The 12,317-nt window shown below is 42.8% G+C and overlaps 1 protein-coding gene across 2 annotated transcripts in view; it reads right to left on the bottom strand.

Annotated features, from left to right (window-relative positions):
* The window catches only part of PLCB4 (phospholipase C, beta 4), a 411,010-nt gene that overhangs the window by 151,799 nt on the left and 246,894 nt on the right, over nucleotides 1-12,317 (bottom strand). The gene's annotated exons all lie outside the window — the stretch shown is intronic.

Below are 12,317 nucleotides of genomic sequence, written 5' to 3'. Positions count from 1 at the left end.
TCGTGATCCGCCCGTCTCGGCCTCCCAAAGTGCTGGGATTACAGGCTTGAGCCACCGCGCCCGGCCTCAATCCTTCATTTTTTACCACCTAACACACATCAGCTTTGTTCTTTTTCTTCACTAGATCATTCCCATCAGCACACAAATGTGTTCTAGCTGTTCCTACTTCCACTTACTACCGCATGTCCCTGATCCTCTTTAGGACATAAAATCCTGGAAATATTCACTGTTCCCATTGCCTCTTTTCATACCATCTGAGCAACTATATCTGGCTTCCATTTCTATCACCCTCTAAAACTTCTCTGGCCAGTCCAGCATGCTGCAAAATAAGGGTGCACATCTTCCCTTTCTCATCTGATTTGATCTCTGAGAGGTTGGTTATTCCTTCCTTCTTGAAACACTCTCCAATCTTGGCTGTGCTCCATTACCTTAATCTAATTTCTCCCCTTTTCCTTCTGTACTCAACTTTTGCATAGTCCCAGGACTTGGTTCTGGGAATTCTCATTTCCACTGTGTTCCTAGATTTCATTCAATCTTGTGTCTACAACATCATCTATTTCCTGATGACTTTCAAATTTGTAATAGCAGCCCTATCCTCTCCCCTGTGAGTTCAAATATTTGCTATTTGACATCTCCACTAGGATGTCTTGAAATAAGTATGTCCATAACTGAATTCTTTATTCTCTCCCCTCTCTCCAAGTTTCTCGATCACAGTACTTCCTTAGTTCAATAAATGTCACTAGCATCTGGTCACTTATTGAAACTAAGAGTCATCCTTAATTTTCCCTTATCTTTTCCTCTCACTTTCAGTAACAAGTCTACTTCTATAATATTTTGAATATATACCCATTTTACTCCCTCTCCATCACCATCTTGGCCCAAATCAATATTATCTCTCCCATGGATTGATCTTCTCACTTCTGTTCTTTCTGCTGCCCACAGGAACCCGATTGATTCTTTAAACTTTGAATCAATTCATTAAAACCATTCAATGGATTCCTATTATATTTAAGATAAAATCCCAACTCCTTACCATGGCCGAAAAGGTCCTGAATGATCTTATCTCATGCCACTCTCTGTTCACTTATTGAAACTAAGAGTCATCCTTAATTTTGCCTCATCTTTTCCTCTCACTTTCAGTAACAAGTCTCCTTCTATTTCTTGTTCACAACCATAAGAACTCTTTTCCTGCAACCTCTCAAGCTCTCTCTAGCATCAGGGCCTTTGCACTTGCAGTTCCTGCTGCTCAGAAGTCTCTTTCTCCTGCCCTTGGTGCATCAGGCTCCTCTTCATTCTACAGACCTTGTCTTCACCATCGCCTCTGCAGAGAGGCTCTCCCTGATCCTTGATTTAGTGACTGGCTCCCGCATCAGAATGCAACAACCTCCAAGAAGGCAGAGTCCTTGAAGCAGTCTTGTTTACCTTTGTGTTCTAGCACCTAGCACATCAAAAGCACCGTAAAACTAACAAATTAACTTAAAAATGAATGAACAAATGAATTTTTTTTAAATAAAAGATTTTGCAGCAGGCCAATATGTAAAACAAATAAACAAGAAGTTGCTCAAATTGAGGGGGCTGCACCAGGCCCAGAACCCATCAAGGAAGTTCTTGGAGGACTGCCAAGGACAGAAGTGCATTTACAAGGGCACTGGTTGAGGCTGTCTGCCTGAAGTCAGGAGCCCCTTTTTGTAATGCATACAAACTCATATTCCAGGTTGGCGGTGACTTTGAGGCACTTCCTGGGAATTCCTATTGAACCAGGAACACTGTTTGACACTGTGAAGAAATCATTTTCAAAACAGGATGAGAAATCTGGGCAAAGAGAAGAAAAATAAAGTGGAATAGTAAAATAAGGCCAGAGTAAAAGGCAGCTCTCAGAAATGCCTGTCATAAGGTCGCACACAGTTATAACAGAATAGCAACTTGGCTCTGGGCTACCTAGCAACAAAAGCAAAAAAGGGAAAAAAATATTTACTAGGTGCCCGTCCAGCTCATAAAATAAAAACATATCAGTTGTTAAGAGAAGCAATTATCAGAATAGAAATTCTCCAGGGGGATCTTAGAATGACACTCAGCTGACACTGAAGACCAGGCTCAAGACAAAACCCACAACAGTTCATCAACTGTGGCTGAAAGGTTCTCGGACCAAATGCTTCAAACCACCCATGAAAAATCAGAGAGCAAATCCGAGGGATGAGAGATAATCAGCTGAAAGGAACTAAAACACAATCTAATTTGTTTTCTCACCACCTCCTACTAACAAACATAATAACCCTACCCTCAGGTGAGTAGAGACACATCATCTCTAGTCTTTTTTCCCTAACAGCAGTTTTAAATTTCACATGAATCCCTCCTGACCTGAAAGTGGGCTGTGGCTCCCTGACCAGACTGAGGCCAGGCTATTGCGAAGTCCCATTGTGAGAAAAATCTTCCTCCAGATCTGGGCACTGCATGGGAGATCATAAAAGAAAGCTGGAACGTTTCTCCTTTGTGAATCTATTTGTTTTGCAGTTAAATGGTAACAGAATTTTCTGGTAAAGAAACAACCATAAGAGAACTTCCTGGGGGCGGTGGGGTGGGGTGAGCAGAATTTTAATTCTCATATTAGTTAAAATTCGTCAGTCACACCTTAGAGCTCAAGGACATGTTAGCTCATCCAGCCCAACTCTTCTTAGGCCACTAGAGAACAAGGCTAGAAAGGGACAGGAACACCTATGTGAAACTACTAAAGTGGAGGCCAGAGGGCATTCTGTTTGAGAGTCAAGAATCACTTTTGCTGGAGATCACCATTGCTAGAAGCTATTTCTGGCTCAGAGATCCCCGCTCTGAGGGGTTTGTGCCACTACAGACTTCCAGAGACACTTCCCTCTCTTATCAAAGATAGAGTATGTTTTTCACTTGTGTGTTATTTTTAGTATATTTTCCCCCACACATGCTGTTTCAACATTAATATCACAACCCATCTTTCAAAGATTTCAAAGATTCAAGTTACTTTCAAATCAACTAAGATTAAAAATTTTTCCTTTATTTCAATTTTTAAAGTGATTCTGTTCAATAAAGTTTAATCCCCCCATAAGGAATGTCAGAGAGCTCAGCAGGCCAAATACTCTGATTGAAGTGGAGGAAATTCTTTGGATGGGGATACAGCTAAGTGGTAGTTGATTTTATTTTAATTGTGAGTTGTAGTTATTTCTTACCCTTTCTCTCTTGCCCTCTCTCCCACCATCACTTCCCAAGTTAACTGCAAATGTCTGTATCCTTTTACTGTGAAGTTGGCATCTTCCAATAGGGTGTAGTCAAGTCTTTTTACTAGCTAGGGACAGCTATTTCGGACTAGATCGTAAAAGTTTTAACTGTACCTTATTTAAACATTAGTTGGCCAGGTGCTTTTTTGTATTTGTCACTGGACAGATACATTAGGACGTAGAGAAATGTGAACTGGAGTAGGCTTTCACATTCTATCACAAAATTGTGTTTTCTGGGAAAGAAGACCTTCACAAGAGGTGGCAGTCCACAGTGGTTTTGAGGCCCAGGCCTTGTAGTGACCGGTTCCTGGGTTTGAATGTCAGCCTCCTCGCCAGGCACCTGCTGGAGAATCTTAGCAGTTATTCTGCTTAACTTTGCCATATTTCACTTTTCCTCGCTGTAAATTGGAAAACTGAAACCAACTCACAGGGCTTTCAAAGAATTAATATTGAGAATGTCTAAGTACCTGGGACAAAGTAAATGCTGACTAAATGGTCGTATTTATGAGAAAATAGCTAGCATTTTAGGGCTATTGTGTGAGGCATTTCACAAATACTATCTCATATAAATCTCATGATAACTCTGCAAGGTTTTAGATTAGATCAACATTGTCCAACGGATTTACCGTGATGATGGAAATGTGCCAGATGGGCTCTGCCCAATACGTTCACCATGAGCCACAGGGAGCACTTGAAATGTGGGTAATGCAACCAAGCTGCTGAATTTTTTATTTTAATTAATTTTTCATTTCAATAGCCACATGTGGTTAGTGGTTACCATATTGGCCAATGCGGTTTCAGAGAGAAGTGGGGAAAAAGGTTCAGAGGAGACTAAAGTCTTCAAAGCCACAGTCAATAGTAACAAACCTGAAATTCAAGCCAGCTTCTCTGATTCCAAAGCCCATGCCTGTCAGACTCGGGCAACCTTGACCAAGCAGGGCCCGCTCTGCCTATCACCAGAAGATTGTTGGACTGTCAATAAATGAACACTGCCTAGGTAGACTCCACTAGGTACACATGGGACTCACCCTCCTTGCTTCCTGGTTTGATAAGAATGGAGAGGAAGTTAAAAAGACCTTGTCAAGGTTGGAGACAAACAAACAGGAGTCTGAGGAAGAGGCCATAAGGGGTCTCATCCAATTTAAATCACATTATGCGTGACTACCACCAAAGAGATCTCATAAACCAGGGAGAATGATGGGTGTGGCCTTCAGACTGGGAAAGCAGGTGGAGTCTGGTTTAGAATTAACCAAGAGGTCCAGCTTTCTATCAGATCCTGAAAGCTCAGAACCCAAGAGATGCTTTATGGCTTATTTATTTCCTCTCCTTATTCCAGGGAAATCCTTTAAGCTTCATACCTAGCAGATCCTTTGTGATTCTGCACAAACACTTCCTCTCTCAGAAGCACAAAGTTTTATTTTTTTCAAGTTAAACTAAAGCCCTCGGTGATGATATCCTGCCCTCAGAATGATTTATGGACTGATGTAATAGATGGGCATGGGTCCTTATTAAGTTGCTTTTACCTTCATGAGCTTGGTCTCTGCTTGGAAGGATGCAGAATGTTCATTCCATTTGTGCCTCTCCCAACTGCTTTAAGACTCCATGAGATAAAGGACACTGGGCCTCTCAGCTCACATTTCACATGAGGAGCTGGAGGGCACAGCTGTAGCCGCTCCATCACAGACCCCTGTTACGTGCTACAAGTACTACCTGGTGAAAAAAACCTGTCAGACAAAACAAGAGCATGTGTAGCCCCTGCATTCCTTTCCATGGCCTTTGATTATTTGGACAGATGTTCCTATTGGGTTAAGTCGTTAAACATAGACCTGTCCCCCTTCCATCAGTAACTGATGCTCAACTGGAATCCAATAGGGAGATGCAGTTCTAGTCCCCTGATGAGCAATTCAAGAGGCCTGTGGCACCTAATAATATGCCTACTATTGCTAGGTAACATATACAGTGCCTACTAAGAGCCAGGCAATGCTCTAAGTCCTTTCTATACATTAACTTATTATCCTCCCAACATTCCTATGAGGGAGGTACCATTCTCATTATTGATACAGGAGTTAGAAAGAAATTATCAGGCAGATAGTGCGGGTACAAGGGGTCCTCGGCAAGGCTTCCCTTTTAATAAAAAGTAGCCCCCAAATCATTTCTTTTCTAACAAAGAGCAGCCTGAAAAACTGAGCTGCAGACATAGATAAGCAAGCTGGAAACTTGCATGAGTGAATGCCAGCAGCTGTGCCAAGAGAAAAGGCTACCTGGAAGCCAGGTATGTTTAACACAGAGGCTCCATCTTCTCTTTTCTTTGTCACCACGTGTACAGGTAGGACCAGGCAACATAGCACCAGCCAGCTAGAGAACCCATCTGCATAATAAAAGATTAGGGTAGAGTGGCCAGCTTCTTTGCACACTTGCAAATGACACGCCTGGTCCAATCAATCTTTCATCCCTATGTAAATCACACACCCCCTCCTTAAGTTTATCTATTAAACGTTCTGCATTTCACTGCAGAACTGGCAGCCCATTTTCTCCAGGACCCCTTTCTGTGCAGAGAGCTCTTCTCTTTCTTTTGTCTATTAAACTTCCACTCTTAACCTCACTCTGGTGTGCCCACATCCTAGTTTTCCATGGCTGTGGGACAACGAACCTCAGGTATCACCCCAGACAAACAGCGCTGCTTCACTAGTATACCTATTTTACAGGCGAGGACATTGAGGCATGGAGATTAAGTGTTTTGAACAATATGCTACACCTGCTTTGAGGCTGACACGCGAAAGACTGACGCCGCTCAGGAGTGGGCCCAGGTAACTGCTCAGCAGTCATACCTGAAGAAGGCTCTACTATTCTCCTTGTCACTGATGCCAGTAATCACCACGGAGGGTCAGATGGGCTTCTGAAGTGTTTTGGTTTTAATTACTGCATTTCTTATGGATCCCCCGTGAATCCTATCACACAGATAACTGAACAGCTGTGCTACTGAAACATCCCGTACTTACTACAGTTTTTTATGGGGGAGTATTTTCATTACCTCATGCATTTTGTAAGAATTTTTTTCTCAGATCCTAGGACCAGGAAAACTTCTGTTCCTACTGACCTGTTGCTTTCCTCACAATCTAACGGACACTGTGAACCCCAGGACAACTGTGTTTTCTACACTGCTTTAGCCACCAGGAATACCAGAAGCAAATCTGAAGCTCACCTCTTTCAACTTTACAGATCACTTTTGCTGCCTGGAGAGTCGCTGTCTGCTAAATGTAACCCTCATTTGATGTATTCTCCCCTTGTTTACTTTTTTCCCTTCCATCTAAATCCCTCTTCCATGATTTTATCTGGTGGTACATATTTCACATTACAGCTTCCTGTGGAAGGTGACAGAAACATGTAAGCATAAAAACCAACTCACAAGCAGCAGAAACAATTGGGTATTTTACATCGGCTTTAGGGTTTTAGATAAACCTGATCCAAATGTTGTTAGATATTCATCTCTCCATCTCTAAAAATGGAGACAACATCATCAACCACAATATCTATCTCACAGGTTATTTCTGGGCATTAGAGTGCTTGACACATAGTCTAAAGTAAGTAAATTAGTATTTTATTTATTTTATTTTATTTTATTTTGAGATGAAGTCTCGCTCTGTTGCCCAGGCTGGAGTGCAGTGGCGCCATCTCGGTTCACTGCAACCGCTGCCTCCTGGGTTCACACCATACTCCTGCCTCAGCCTCCCGAGCAGGTGGGACTACAGGTGCCCGCCACCACGTCCAGCTAATTTTTTGTATTTTTAGTAGAGATGGGGTTTCACTGTGTCAGCCAGGATGGTCTCGATCTCCTGAACCTCGTGATCCACCCACCTCGGCCATCCAAAGTGCTGAGACTACAGGCGTGAGCCACCACGCCCGGCCAGTATTGATTTTTTTTGAGAGACAGAATTTTGCTGTCATCCAGGCTGGAGTGCAGTGGTACAATCATAGTACTCCAGCTTTAAACTCCCGGTACAATCATAGCACTGTAGCCTCAAACCCCTGTGCTCAAGCAATCCTGCTGCCTCAGGCTCATGAGTAGCTAGGACTACAGGCATTCACCATCATGGCTGGCTAATTTTAAAAAAAATCTTTTTTTTTTGTAGAGAGAGAGTTTTGCTATGTTGTCCAGGCTGAACTCAAACTCCTGGCTTCAAGCAGTCCTCCTGCCTCAGCCTCCCAAAGCACTGGATTAATAAGCATGAGCCACTGCACCTGGCCCAGTATTGATTATTAATATAAAACACAGTAATAGTAATCATTATTAAGGTTACTAGTACTGATTACTATTAACCACCAAAGACAAATGAGGTAAACACCACATCCCTACCTTACAGATGAGAAAACTGATCTTAACTGAGGTTAGGCAAGTTACCCAAGAGGATGCAGATAATATATAATATGAGGCAGAACTACAAATACATTTTGACAGGGAATCCATTTCTGCTACGCAGATCTTTAAAAAGAGCAATGGTATTAGTGTATGTCTATTTCCAGTGAGCTAGAATACAAAGCTAAGCATAAGGGAAACCCAGAGTTTGTAACTCTGGGTTGACTTAGACTTGTTAAAAATGTGGTTTCTGCACAGGAGGTCAGCTTGTGTTTGCTCCTGCTCCAACTCCTCTATCCCACTCTGCCTAAGCCGGCCTCAGTCTACAATCAGGCCAAGAAGCTGCTGCCACAGACAAGTCATCACAGCACAGTTGTCATTTTCTCTCCTTTCCAAGGGCATGTTGGCATACAGTGAACAGAAGAGGTCATTCCTGGGCGGGGAGACTCTGCCCTGCGTCTCCCTGACACAACAGAGCACATTCTCAGATGACAAGAGGTCAGTGAAGTGAGTTATTCAGCAGCTTCTAAAGGTGATAAACCTGCTGTCTCTCTTCCATTCCAAATCCCATAGGAACGAAAATGAAAATGTCTTTCCCTCCATAATCAACCATGAGCATTTAAAGTGCCCATTCCAGCAATGACAGTGAGATACAGAGAACACTTATTCTAGTGTCAAGTGGAAAGATTTAGTCCACCCCTTTCATTATATTCTTACCTCAGGAATAAACAGCGTCATCAACTTTCTAAGTGACCTGGCTTGGAAGAGTTGATGAAGGCTATTGAAAAGCAACCGGCCGGGCGCGGTGGCTCAAGCCTGTAATCCCAGCACTTTGGGAGGCCGAGACGGGGGGATCACGAGGTCAGGAGATCGAGACCATCCTGGCGAACACGGTGAAACCCCGTCTCTACTAAAAAATACAAAAAACTAGCCGGGCGAGGTGGCGGGCGCCTGTAGTCCCAGCTACTCGGGAGGCTGAGGCAGGAGAATGGCGGGAACCCGGGGGGCGGAGCTTGTAGTGAGCTGAGATCGGGCCACTGCACTCCAGCCTGGGCGGCAGAGCGAGACTCCGCCTCAAAAAAAAAAAAAGCAACAAAGGAAAGTATACCATCTTTTCTGATCTCTCATATTACATATTTAAAAAATAAAATAAAATTTGGCCTAATGGTGCTTACCAAGGTCCTATGGTCTGAATGTTTGTGCTCTCCCTCACCAAAAATTCATATGCTGAAATCCTAATCCCAAATGTGATGGAATTAGGAAGCCGGGGCCTTGGGAGATGAATGGGATTACTACCCTTATAAAAGAATCCAGGGAGACGGCTGCCCCTTTCATCCACCGTGTGAGGACACAGCGAGCACGAGTCATCTTGGAATCGGGAAATGGGCTCTTACCAGACACGGAATCTACCAGCACCTTGATCTTAAGCATCGCAGCCTCCAGAACTGTGAGGGATAAATATGTTGGTTATAGCTGCCGAGTGTACGGCATTTTGTTATAGCAGCCTGAAAGAACTTAGATACAAGGTCTCAGAAATATCCTTGGTTCTTTGAGAACTTAATCAGCTTAACTATGATTGAATCTGGGGGAGAAATGAAATGCCCGGATTAGTCACCTGGGAGAGGCCAAACTGTTTCTAACGACTGACTTTATGGTCACCAATAGCTAAGGATTCCCACTTTATCTTTTACTTGACGATATAGATGTTAAATCTCTGGGACTTGATTTGTAAAGCAGGCCAGTTTGAACTGCTGAACACTCTGGATCTGTCTAGGTCGTTTTCCCTCCCCGAAACGTCTCTGCTGTGGGGATTGTGAGGCAAAATCTGGATGCTCAGATTCTGGGAGGGTTCCCTGACTCTTGCCAGAAAAGAGGTGAAGAAATTATTCCTAAAATATTCAACAACTACCTCTCAGCGTGCAGAAGGAAGGAGAAAGTGAAATGTGTTTTCAAGAGGAGTGGGTGGTCACTCAAAGTAACTTTCTTAGGCAGGGAAACTGTCACAGTAGTCAAAACAGTTGCCATAGCAACTAAAATAAGCAAAAATTAAAGAGGAACAACTTAGAGTTATGGAGGCAAGTAAACAGGATTTTTAATAAATATTTACAACAAATATTAAAAACACATTATGTGGCTGTCCCCTCATAAAAAATCCTAAGAAAAACAGGAGACGTGCTTTGTAGTTGCACCAGAAACACCACCGCAAACTGATGAGTTCTTCTCTTTAGCAAAGCATTTCTAATTAAAACACAATTAGTTCCAGCATAATAAATTACACTGAGAAAGTAATTAAAAATATAGTGACATAGAATATGTTTCTGAAAAGGCAGGTCTATGAAAGAATATTTTAAACTATTGATATACAGAGATAACAGACAATGCTGAATACGGTCATTGAAAGAAAAGGAATCTCAAATGGCTTTTATGGAACTTCCCTCTAAATATATGCATTTCTCATTTACATAATGCAGCTTTTGAACATGCTTCCCCCCCTCCCCACAAGAGCTACATGATACGTCACTCCTGTTGGACTTCTGTCTTCTGAAATAGCTTATATTTAGGCCTTAAAGATACACAGTCCCCACTGGTTCTTAGGGTCAATGCTGGCTCTGTCACTTTTTGCTGTGTCTAAAATAAGTGCAGCAATTACTGGAACATCATACAAGAACCACTGCTACCACCTAGAGAATTCTGCAGTGAGCTCAGAGTTGGCCTTAGGAAATGGCAGCGGAGTCCTGAAGGCTTATCCTGAGGCCCTCTTACACTGAGGGAAGGGCTGCTCCATCTAGAAACAAACCACAAGACAGAATCGGAAAAGTGAGCAATCCATTAGGGCAAAGGCCTGTGAAAGAGAAAGGGGAGAGAAGCTGAGTGACAGGGAGAGCCTCCCAACCACGCCTCACAAACACCTGAGAGAGGAGAGGAGGGAGCAGAGAGAACTGGGGAGGAGTTGTCTCAGATTGCAGTACAGCTGAGAACATTGCCAGCTGGATTGCAGCTGCAGAGCACAGAACGCCCACCAGAGGAGCCTCACTTGGGCAGGAAAGGCCCAACTGCAGCAGCTTGCCATGTTCAGTACAGCCTGGGCAGGGACATTTTGAGGGTGCTGAAGACCCTGCAGCAAAACTGTCCAATGAGGTGACTCCTGGAGCAGCTGCCTCTCGAAAGGAGATTTAAGCGACACACCTCCACAGATAGTGTATCTGGCTTAACCTTTCTCTACATTCCAAAATGGCATTTTCAGTTCCAGTTCTTTGGGACATTTAAAATTCCTCAAAAATTAGGAAGCATGCAAATATCAGTGAATTTCAGTCTCACATAAGTAACTAAGGAATTGCTGGATCATAGTAGGTACTTATGAAATATTTGTTGAGTGATGAATTAATTCCCTGGTGGGGATATAGCAGGAAACAAAGTCTGTTCTCAGGGGTTATCTTCTAGAAGGATTTTAGCAATGAACAAAAAAGGGTAAGTTATCAGGTAGTGATAAACATAACAATTAAAACATCCAGAAGGGTCAGGAGCCTGTGTGTGTAGGTGAGTAAGAAGGCCTCTTGGAGAATGTGATATTTTAACAGAAACAGTATGAAGTGAGGAAGTGAATCATGAGGACTGTATAGGAGAAAGCAGTCCAGAGGGAAAACAGCAAGTGCAAAGGCCCTGAGGTCGGAGTGTGCCTAGAATGCTCAGGGAATATCAATGGGACAGTGAAATGGTAGGTAATGTAGGGGACTTGCAGGACACAGAAAGAACTTTGGAAATTACTTGGAATGAGGTAGAGAAACCCATTAAAGATTTAAACCAAAAGAAGGGCATAACCTGACTTCCGTTCTAAAAAGAAATCCATCTTACTTATTCCTTATGATGGCAATGTGAGGTAGGTATTATCACTCCCATTTTTCAAACAAGGACGCTGTGGCTTAGTGCTTGGTGGGTGTTAAGACTGACTCATGGTCACATCTCTTGAGTAGCAAAGCCAAAACTGAACCTATTTCTGTTTAACTCCAAATGCATTCCCTTAACCAAGTATGTGTATTTCAAGCTTTTGGATAGAGTTCTTTGGCAAAGATTTTACCTTAAATACCACTTAGTACAAAAACCCTCTCTGTATTTGCAAACAATATCCTGGCAACTTGGCTTTTGGTGAGCATTCAAAAACTAGTCTCCTTTTCACATGTCTACAAAGTTAAGAGGATCACCTGCCCTTTCAGGTACTTGGGAGAAAAAAAATCAACAGTAGAAGAACCATGGAGGTGCCAGCATGCTGTCCTCAGGGTAACTCCACAGTAGAAAGAGAATGCAGGCTGGACCTGGGAAGCTATACGGACTCTGCCCATCTGCTTCAATTAACGTTCTTGACAAAGCAGCATTTCAGAGCACGTGCTTACTATTTATGGCTTTAAGAGAAAGTAGTTTATAAATTATATGTTCCTTGTTAGTTTATCAAAGTGAATATTAAAAAGATAGGCTTTCCTGCTGACAATATTTTAAGTCTATTTCCATCAATTGAAAGAAAATATTATATTCTTTTCATATAGTACATTTTACCTAGTTCCCCCCGCCCCGCCGCCCACTAAAAAATTAAAGACTAGGGGCCAGGCACAGTGGCTCATGCCTATAATCCCAGTACTCTGGGAGGCCAAGGCAGGAGGCTCACTTGAGCCCAGTAGTTCAAGACCAGCCTGGTCAACATAGCGAGACCCTGTCTATACAAAAAA

Source organism: Colobus angolensis, unplaced genomic scaffold, assembly GCF_000951035.1.
Source record: "Colobus angolensis palliatus isolate OR3802 unplaced genomic scaffold, Cang.pa_1.0 Scaffold285, whole genome shotgun sequence".
Lineage (NCBI taxonomy): Eukaryota > Metazoa > Chordata > Mammalia > Primates > Cercopithecidae > Colobus > Colobus angolensis.
Note: the sequence above shows the minus strand (reverse complement) of the source record. Positions and strands in the feature narration are given on the sequence as shown.